The sequence below is a fragment of the Nothoprocta perdicaria genome, unplaced genomic scaffold (genome assembly GCF_003342845.1).
Source record: "Nothoprocta perdicaria isolate Ctin4 unplaced genomic scaffold, notPer1 scaffold_77, whole genome shotgun sequence".
Lineage (NCBI taxonomy): Eukaryota > Metazoa > Chordata > Aves > Tinamiformes > Tinamidae > Nothoprocta > Nothoprocta perdicaria.
Window position 1 is genome coordinate 116,700 of NW_020456054.1, and position 10,703 is coordinate 127,402.

The following is a 10,703-nucleotide window of genomic DNA, read 5'->3' on the forward strand; positions in this document are numbered from 1 at the left end:
CCACTCCCACTCTTTATGGAATTGGAATATTTTTGTATCTGATGATCTCAGACTGTGACTCATGGGCTGCATGGTCACGTTATAARGAGCTAAAATATGTATTTTCACCACACACAAAAAAAAGGCTATATTTGCCAAAGAGAGTTTACAAGATCAAAAATGGGAGGAACAGTAACTTTCATAATTATGATGGGAAAATTCATGCTTGTTGTAACAGCCAGGGTGGAGATACTGGGAGCCTAAGACATTTTCTCAATGAGTTATCGTATTATTCCCAGGGGACCAGGGAACAAGAGCTCGCYGAGTTGTGGGTTCTCCCGATAGAAACGGAATGTCAGGACATTTGAAGGAATCCTGGCTCCCTTTGTAGCCTTGTGAAGGTCTCTGCCGAAGCGCCCTGGCTGCTCCAGGCTCTGCTCTTTAGGCAGATCCAGAGGGAGCAACCAAAGCAATCAGCAGGCCGGTAGGCAGAGGCGCCCACAGGAGTTGCTTTGTGTGGAAAACAGMCAACTGATGGGAAACCCTCTGCTATTTTCCTTTGTGTTGGCTAGGATGAAAACAAGAAGCAACTCGAGATGAAGCCAGGAAGATTAATGGTTAAAAAAAAAATAACATTCATGGTAAATAAGTTTTCGAGTGTGTAAGATCACACTAGACAAGTAGTATGTTGTATGATGAAGGGACAGTTGATTCTGCTTTTCATGTGGCTGTTCTGTCCCCGCCTGTAGAAACTACAGCTCTGTTATATTTTCTAGAAACCTGAAGTTGTCTTTTTCCAAATAGCTCTTCCTTGAGGCAACTGGTGAATAAAAAGAAAGGCATTTGACATTAGTATTGTGCTACTCAGGACAGATCCAATTATGATGTCTATAGGGAAGAGAAGGTAAAATACAAGGAGACATGATATACTCATGTAATTAAAGCCCTGCTTCTCCTTGGGTGGTAATAACAGCTATCCGGCCTTCTCCTCCCTCTCTATTCATACAGGATTCCAGGCTGGACCCTGAAGATTTATTGCAAAGATTATTATATAGAAATAAATGACAGTCCTTGTCCCCAAGAGCACATCATGTGCTCTGAGAGAAGCCACGGGAATGAGCATGGTCACCAGCAAGGAAAAGTTGGATAAGGATGACTCTGCAACCGGGTGCACAATAGGAGGGTTTTGTTGGTGAGGAAGGCCCTGAARTCCTGGAGAAAATTTGTATGGCATGGCTTTAGGGAAGAACTATACTGGGAGATTCATTGGGAAAAATACCAGGCAAAAGAAACKGTAAATTCAAACATACAAAAGGGGCAACATTTGCTTTGGATGTGTTTTAGACCCTCCAAAAATGTGGTGAAATGAGTGTGCAATGAGTGAGTGAATCAAAGGTAGCCAAAAGGGGGAGGAAGGGAAAAAAAATAGTGTAAAAGAGAGCAAGAGGTGAATTCTACTTGCTGATAATAACCTGACCCTTAAGGGACTTGCCACTATCAACCACAGTGCTAGAAGCTCTGGTCTGTGTATCCCCAGTGATGCAGCAATGTATGTGTGACATTAGTGAGGGCTGTGCGTTTGGGTCCTCATTAAATGCACCGTGTCTGTGCTAGTTAGAGTTTCCTGCAACACTGAAATAGCCAACTGTGAGGGTGACAGAGCCCTGGCACAGGCTGCCCAGGAAGGTTGTGGAGTCTCCTTCTCTGGAGATCTTTAAAACCCGCTTGGATGCAGCCCTGTGCCCCRTGCTGTAGGTGACCCTGCGTGAGCAGGGGGTTGGACTAGATGACCTGTGAGGTCCCTTCCAACCTTAACCATTCTGTGATTCTATGAACTGACTGGTCAGTACAGGGATTGAAAGGAACCAGTGCTGAGGAAAGAACTGCAGCCAAATGCAGCACTGAAGAAAACAGCATAAAGCTCCTGGCAGCGAAAGTGCGTAGCTGAGGCTTCAGSAAAGGCTTCAACTGCCCCTCACAAAGGTCTGTGTCCTCCAAGACCCCAACAGCGAAACACGAGCACCTTCATGGGCCGTCTGGTTCATGGGCAGCGCAGGAATCATGGGCTGGGRAGAGCAGCATGGATGTGGCCTATTGCTCTTGTGCTGTAGGGTGCAGCAGTTGTAAGTGTGTGAGGCAGAGAGAGCACAGCTAATAAAACACACACGGTCCTGGGAAGAGGAGAGCACAGACTGGACAAAACAGCCACTGTGGGGTTTGAAACTCACCCACCATGTCTACAGGTAACGCTGTTTCTAAAACCGTTTCAATGACTCTAGGTTCTTAAGATACTTCCCCCTAATGCCGGAAAGTGCCGCTCTCGCTGAATTATCCCCCATCCTAACTGCCCATGCCAAGGGTGAGCTTCGACCAGCAGCTCATTCCCCTTGAGTCYGGCCGAGAGGCTGACCCAGCAGCTCCTTTTGCTTTCTGCCGGGTGGGAAGGCCAGTACACAGGAGCAGCTTTCAGATGTGCCAGAGAAAAGCACAGGGGGGCACAACGAAGCGGTGGGGCGGCAGTCAGGCACGTAACGGCACCCAGCACTCCGGGAGCAGCGTGCTCTGAATCCGGAGCTTCTCCAGCAGGGAGCAACACAGGGCCCGCACAGGCCCGCGGGCTCCGCTGTCCTTCCACGGCGAGGGGGGAACCGCTGCCCCGTCTTGCTCGGCTGAATGCACCTCCCGAGAGGGCTGAGAGGGGTTTCCCTTCATCGAGGTCCAGCCGTAGGCTGGCTCTGCAGAGCACTTCTAGTTGGGAAGTTTCAGGTGCGCTGAGCGAACTGCAATGCTGTGTGACCCCTGCCTTCACAGCGTGGTTTTATTCCACCCTGAGGCAAATTCAGGTCTGTGTTTTTAAGGCCCTGCTGCGCCTTGTTGTTTCAAGATTCAACCTTCAATGGCCTCAGGCCAAACATCCCACATTGATTCTAGTGCCTCCTTCCCAGATTCTCTTGATGGAGAATATGGAACAGGTACCAGAAAGAAATGAAATGTGGTGGTCAAGGATGTAGAGGTGTGAGACATCTTGCCCCACTCCCCATCATCCTTCCAAGTCCTCTGGTCCCATCTGCYGAATTTTCTCAGGTAGTCCGTGCATATTATCCAAAGTTAGAAGTCAGTCGCTTGCTTGTGGGTGAACTACAGTTAACTACCAACAGGGGCTATAAAGCAAGCTGACTCACAGGAGAAGAATACTTGTTGATCCCACCTTGACAGGATAAGATTTCAGTTTATTTGCAGCATTTTCCAGCATGTAAAAACTCAGCAAACACTGAAATGTAAGAAATACTCTAACCTTTATGGTAGACTTAGTGTGTTCGTAAACAAGAAGGCAAAAAGGAGAATGCAGTAGCTTTTCACTTATGTCTGAAGGCTTCAACAGCAGTTAAGTCCTGAGGGAGAGAAGTGTTATTGCTCTGTAAATCTCTCCCTACCACGCTTGCTGGAGCATTTGAAACAAGCAGTTCTACATTGCTGTGAGTGACTGCTCRGGAAAAAACAGGGTCGAGGGAGACAACAGCGAGCGGTGTCACAGGTCGGGGCTGAGCTGTGCTGCCAGTTGTATTAATTAGCCTTGCTTGCACACTCTTGGGTTACAATCAGCATTATTCAGCTTTAATTTCATTGCCATTAACCTATGCAAAACCCCCACATGTTTGGATACAGGGAAATACGTCTGGGACATTACTGCATGGAGAGAAAGAGCAATTTTCTCACAGTCAGAAAGCAGCTAAAGAAAACGCATCATTGCTAACAGCAGCAATGTGTATTTATCAACAGTGAGGAGCTGTCAAATGCAAAAGGCATGGAGAACGTTTATGGCGATGTGACTCTGCTCTTTCCAGAAAATAAAGTTATTGCGCTTGTTCATGCAACACAGGTAAAATTTTGTGGGTTTTAGTAAACTGCCCAATGTGCAATGTGCCTCACTCAAGATATGAAGGGCAGATCTGTTCCCAAAAATGCCAGCCGCTGAATCTTGCCCATGTCTCTAAACCAGCCCCTCTGCACTGTGGCTGCATCCACCTTATCCTCAGATGAGCTTCCTCCCCCAAAAAAGACTTTTTCAGCTTCGTTTTCAGTATTAATATGACACAATTTGTGCAGCATGTGGGTCAACACATTATTATCCTACAGCTGGCAGGTTAACTGCAGCTGACTCCAGAGGTAGATGGGGGAAGTTGAAGCCCAGGATCCTGCCATACTCAGGAGCAAAGTTCTGTCTCGTTGCATCACAGTCCAGCTGAGAACAGTAGCACATCCCTTGGGAACTCCAGGCATGTCAGCAGTGAAATATTTGCTATATACTTTGACTATTTATAGTAAATATTAGGTGTGTATAGTTATAGTGCTCTGTGCAAATGATACTTGTTATTATGATTCAAGACCACGCTCAGATGAAAGCGTGTGTCTAAATCTGGGGGCTGAGGCCAGCATTTCACACCCATTGCTGGGGTGCAGTAGTTGCTCTAGCTGGAATTTCAAACCTGCTCAATACAGCACTGGTGTGATGGACAGCATGCTAATTTCTGACAATATGGGATAATAATTAATGAATATGAAATAATATTTTCCAGAATGTATACCAGGCCACAGTATCCAGCAGGCAAGCAGGCACAGTTGCTGTCATCACCGCTTATCTCTGGCTGCTGGGTTTCCTTACAAGATCCTAATCGCTCGCACCCCTTACACGGGAAGGTGGCAGCTTCTTAAACCTGTGCTCTGCAGGATTTCTTGCTCTCTCTAACCAGCTCTCGGTAGCATTTCGTGTTACAGCTGTGTTTTAGCAGTGGGTGGCTCCGCACTCTCAAATCACGTAGCTCCAGATTTGCTCCCAGACCCAGTCCCCAGGCCAATATATGCATTCCYTCCCAGGCTCGCTCGTTCCTGCTGCAGTAAAACAGGGATCTGGCCCAGGGGCAGCTCCGAGCGGGCTGCGGGGTCCATGGCAGCCCCGCGCTCTCGGCGCCTGCCCCACACAGCGCTCGTGCACCCCGGGGCCTACAGCTGCACGGCCACCTGTCAGGCACGCAGGGAAAGAGCCGGTCTAAGGAAAGGGCATGTCCAACTGGGCAGCGTGGACAGAGCTTAAGGGAATGGAACATCTCTGTAAGGGAATGGAACATCTCTTGTACAAGGAGAGACTGAGTTGGGCCTGTTTAGCTTGGAGAAGAGAAGGCTGAGAGGGGATCTGATTAACATGTATAAGTTCAGGAAGGGAGAATGCAGGGAAGAAGGGGACAAGTTCTTTCCAGTGGGGGCCAGTGACAGGACAAGAGGCAATGGGTATAAGTTGAAACCCAGGCAGTTCCATCTCCATGTGAGGAGGAACTTCTTCACAGTGAGGGTGCCAGAGCCCTGGCACAGGCTGCCCAGGGAGGCTGTGGAGTCTCCTTCTCTGGAGGTCTCCAAACCCGCCTGGATGCMGCCCTGTGCTCTGGGTGTCCCTGCTGGAGCAGGGGGGTTGGACTAGATGATCTCTAGAGGTCCCTTCCTACCTCAGCCATCCTGTGATCCTGTGTGTTCTGGTACAGGCGGCAGCTTTGGCTCCTACCAGGAACTGAGGCAGAAAGGCCCAAAGTTGCGAGGACACGAGGACCCTCTCGTGTCCCGTGGGAGCAGGCAGTGAGCCGGCAGGAGAGGCACCAGCGACTTGGCTCTTGGGAGGGCTCTCTGCATCAGTGGCTCCACCGCGCGTTAACAGCCGGCCCTTGGGGCAAAGAACCACAGAACCACAGAGTGGTTGGGGTTGGAAGGGACCTCTAGAGATCAGCTAGTCCAACCCCCTGCTCCAGCAGGGACAAGAACCAAAAGCAGGGACCAAAGAGCCAAACGTTCAGGGCAGCCTCTGCAGGCTAGAGAAACCCATCTAASAATTTATTGTCCGTCTAATACAAGTGCTAATAATAAAAGAGTTTATTCTAGTTACAGTGATGCCAACACAGATACAAATTGTCCATTTATTGCATTTTTTTCCCAATAATGATACATTCCCTTCCTTGCCCTTCTGGGTCCTACAGCCGAAGKCTTCTCCCCCAAGAAGGGGCTGCTACAGCAATCAGTATCCTGGGTTCTTCACTAAGAACATGAAGCGAAGGCTGATAGTTTCTTCCTCCACTTCTCTGGGATAAATGCGACATAGATGTCCCTCTGGGTCTCTTCAGAGTCAGTTTTATATATTTTCTGACACAGAATATTTGCATATTATACCTAAATTTGCTATATCGAGTACATTTTATTTATTTTGGAGACTTGTTATTTTTTCTCTTTAACAATTCACAAGTTTGTTTTTCTTTAGTGGTTAGTGCTGATTGCCCATGATTTGTGTGTCCAGTCCTGGCACCCCTGGTGTGATTCTGTTCTTGCACTTTCGAGGTCTCTACCATCACTCTGCACTTGTACTTTTGAGGACCTCTGCTGCAACCTCCTATCTTTCCTCAACCACTTTAAAGCTGTAGCTTACTGATCACTTAATTAATGTTTTATTAGCACAACTTTCACACKTGCATCTGTGTTTCAGAGTCATTATTAGACACTGTCACTTTACAAAAATAATAATCCATTGGAAGACACAGACTCATTCAGACACCTACAGCAACAGACACAATACTCCAGGTCCACTAGTTACGGCAATATTAAATTATCAAAATCATCAAAATTGAGTTATCAAAATTACTTTCCACTAGTCCAACGTTTATAATTTATAAACACACCCTGCGCACTTGAGGATAAACAGTCTGGATGACGGCTTCTGAAACTTCCACACTCACTGTAGGCATAAATTGGCTGCCTATTAATCAGTACTCACACAGATGGTGAGGTTTCAGAGCTCACAGGGAAGCTGCCATGGCCTTCTGCCAGCTGCCTTCACCCGTGCGTGTGGACAGTCCCTATAAGCAAGCCCTCTGTACCTGCYTCTATTCATCCTGGTGGTTGGTACATCCTGGTGCCTCCAGCAGCTCTATCCTGGGTCACAGATCTTGTCTGGATGATGTGGAGCTCAGCAGGGATGTAGCCTAGGTGTCTTCCCCYGTGAAGATTCATCAAGCTGAAGCGGCAGTTCACATCTCTGGCCACAGCCTGCCCATATGCTGGCTTCACAGAACCACAGAAGGGTTGAGCTTGGAAGGGGCCTTTGAAGATCGGCTAGTCCAAGCCCCTGCACAAGCAGGGTCACCTAGAGCACATTGCACAGGACTGCATCCAGCGGGTTTTGAWTAGCTCCAGGGAAGGAGACTCCACAACCCCTCTGGGCTAGGATGGCTATTCCACTTGGCAGGATTGATGTCTCCAGCTCTACTGGGGAGACATTGTTGAAGAGTAGGAGTCAGGCATAAGACAGACCACAGATGGCAATGAAGTTGCCAGCAGTTACAGAGACACCAAAAAGCAGCAGCAAAGTCAAGAGCAATGGAGGAATGGTGAGTGTCCTGCTCCTGTGGCAAGAGGTTATCAATGTGCGGGGCGTGCAGACAACTCTTGTGGAGTCTGTCCTAGGTGAGACCAAAGTGCCAAACACGGCACTCCAGAAAGTCCAATGCTGGAAGGGCTGTTGGGTGCACAGCAAGCCAAGCTTCACGGCTGTGCAGTGCGGTGCAGGTCGCTCGCTTAGGAGGGGCCAATCCTGACACTTAAAACACAGGCTAAGACAGAGGAGGTGCCTTCAGAAGTGTAGTGGAGAGCTCCCCATAACTGATTTTGGAGGTGAACTGAATTTGGGCTAAGGAGAGTTCATATGATATTTGCTCTGCTCAGCAGGATATAAAGAGAGGGAGATAATTTCTGTGACAATTCCAAGCATTCCTGTGACCAATATCTGCTGGAAAGCTCTCCTAGCTTTTTCTCCTATCCTCTCCCATCCCTGTTAACACTGCTTATCCAACTCAATGCTCAAGCTAAGCTCATCTCACACAAACAAGAGTTCCACCTTTGAAAACACTGCAGTGATTTAAATTTTGCCCTTTCATATGTCAGAGAACCTTCCAGTGGTGATTTCAGCAAAACAGTAATTTTGCAGAGCAGTGAGAAATTACCACAGGGATGGTCAAACACCAAGTCTCAGCTGAGAGGTCAGCTGTTCAGAGCCCAGAAGTGGCAGCTTCTTAAGTACCTTTGATTAGCTGTGATTTTCTTCTTGTTAGCCTAACCAAGGAGGTTTCCTGCAGCCTCATGCACATTGTGACCTGGAAGTCCTTTCTCACAGATGTGAATAATTGGAGGTTTTTATTTTGGATGCTTTCAAGGCAGGTAGAAAGCTATTATCTTAAGAGGAGTGTGACGGACAAGGAGATACTGACAGTTCTTATTTTCTACACTCATCACCACTTTATAGAAATCCTGAATGATAAATTAATGATTTTTTTCCTTACTAGCTCAGAATATCCATATTTATGTCTATTAGTTCTTTAAGCTGTTTCTCTTGAAAYTCAACACTACTGAATTCTTAAAAATACTTCTGTTCTCTCAAAAACATATTGGAGATTTCTTTGAGCAAACCCAAACGCCTCTTTTTTTTCCCGATGAGCAGTGCAATATATACACATATATCTTGACAGCCCTCTTTGTCTGTTGGCCTCAGTAATGTAATCGCACCTTACACTTCTGCTGGGTGTCTGGGTGCCTTTGGGGTTAAAAGGAGTAATTATTTCTTTCTTCCTGTGACTGGCAAGGCTCACGTGTTGCTTAGCCACACCAATACAACCCAGTATGAATTGTTTCTACTGTATTTTCTCCCATGTGTCTAAAATAGTAATTTAAAACTTAGTGGAGTTCTAACTTCTCCCTCCCCTGAATGACTGATAAGTTGTTCCCCTTCAAGGGTAAGTTTTTGTACAAGTGACACTGATTTTCACTTGTATTAAGACCCCTGCATAGAAGACTGGCTAATTTACTGCTTCTAAAGTAGAGCTTGTAAAATTAGTTTATACTGCATATTCTCTTGGATCTCTAAATACTGCCAATGTGGTATAAAGTGACTTTACTGTGGGTGAAAATCAGTGCCTGTGTATTTAGTCCCAGGTTTTTGTGCATACAATTTAGTACAAATCAAAAATGTTTTCTGCATGTTCACGAGAGAAAGCAGCGTCTCTCGTTATGCATTCAACACGTATTATGCTGCTGCTGTTCTCCCACAAACATTTGCAATCCAGAAGAAAACACATTGTTTTACAAAGAATTAGTCTCAAAGCACAGAGGTTTAATTTTCTTCTCTCTTTTTGCTTTCAAGTTGAGTAGCAAATTAAAACCAGCACTTGAACTRACACAGCCAGAGCTCCTGAACACAGAGAAGCTCTGGATTCTTCTCTTTTGGTAGAAAATTGAGAACACTTGCATGGCATTTGGCAGCTGCACTTACATAATTCATGCAGAGCTAGAACAAAAGCTTAGCTGAAGTAGTCTACTCCCTGGAGCTAGAAAAGTGTTTAATTTTCTAGTGGCTAAAGAAATAGCATAACACTGTTGGCAGTGATGCAGATAAGTGCACCTTGCCAAAATGGACATGAAGAGGAGAATAGAAAGAGGAAAAATATTAATTATGCTAATATCAGTCCATTAGGCTAAATGCYGGTGCTCTTTACCGTGGTGTAAGTTGATGAATAAAATTTTTGATTTGCTGACAGAGTCTGTTCTTTGTCTTTCATTAAGAGCAATAGTATCTGCTTTAGCATACCTTACTCTGTGATAGTTGGTTTATGTGCCCAGAACTGAAGTTTGCAAAGGAAGTTWAATCAGTCTGTTGCAAAGTGTAAGGATGCTCACTTAATGCTAAGTGCAAAGAGGAGAAGAGAAACAAAACATGACCTTGGTTCATTAATAGTGATTTTAATTCATTTTTAAGTGCTTCTCACAGGAGCAAATAACCGCTGATGAGTGAAGAAGTTAAGCATTAAGTCACTGCTGATGAGTGAAGAATTAAGCATTAAGCCATGAAGAATTAAGCTGGATGTATCACGAGCTCCTCGGCAATAGCCAAGAGTTGATCTCCATAGGCTTCATCCATACCCAGCCTCTAAGCCCTTGCCCAGCCTTCTGTCCCTGCCTTCCTCTGGGAAGGAAACAGCCCAGAGACCTGCTGCCCGTGGTCACACTGCCTCGGACAAGCCTGACCTCGGCCTTTCCCCCTTTCTTTCTTCTTCCTTCTCCTTTTGTAACTCTGCTCTTTGGCTTTTGRCCGTCTCCTTCCACCTGGAGCTGAGGACTTGCAGTTGCACACACAARGCCAGAAAGCAAACGAAGGCACAAACAGGGAACCAAGCACCCTTGGTTACTCCAGGCATGTAAAAGTGTGAAAAAGAGTTGGTAGTTAGTAGAGATTGGACCCTTTTTCCCAATTCCTCTCTCAGTCATAGCTCATATTTATGGAACTATTAAAATTCTGCTGTATAAGAATTTGAATGTTTACTGTATATATGGAAACAAGTGTATTTTTGTGCTCAGAACCAATTCCTCCCTTTTCTGCTTAGAACCAGTTCCTCACCAATGACACATTTGTTTCTTTTTTAAGACTTACTGACATTGTTACTGGCACATCATAGGGCTTTTCCTTTCTCATTTATTATTGGCTTTGTCTATCAATATATTTTGTCTAAAAATTCTTTAGTTTTCATTTTTGTGGCCTGACTTGCATACTGAAAAGCTTTCACACTTGCAAAATTACCTTTGAAGCCTTTTTGTCTATCAATTCTTGAATGGAAAGGCTTCACCTCTAGACATGGACCAGTGGT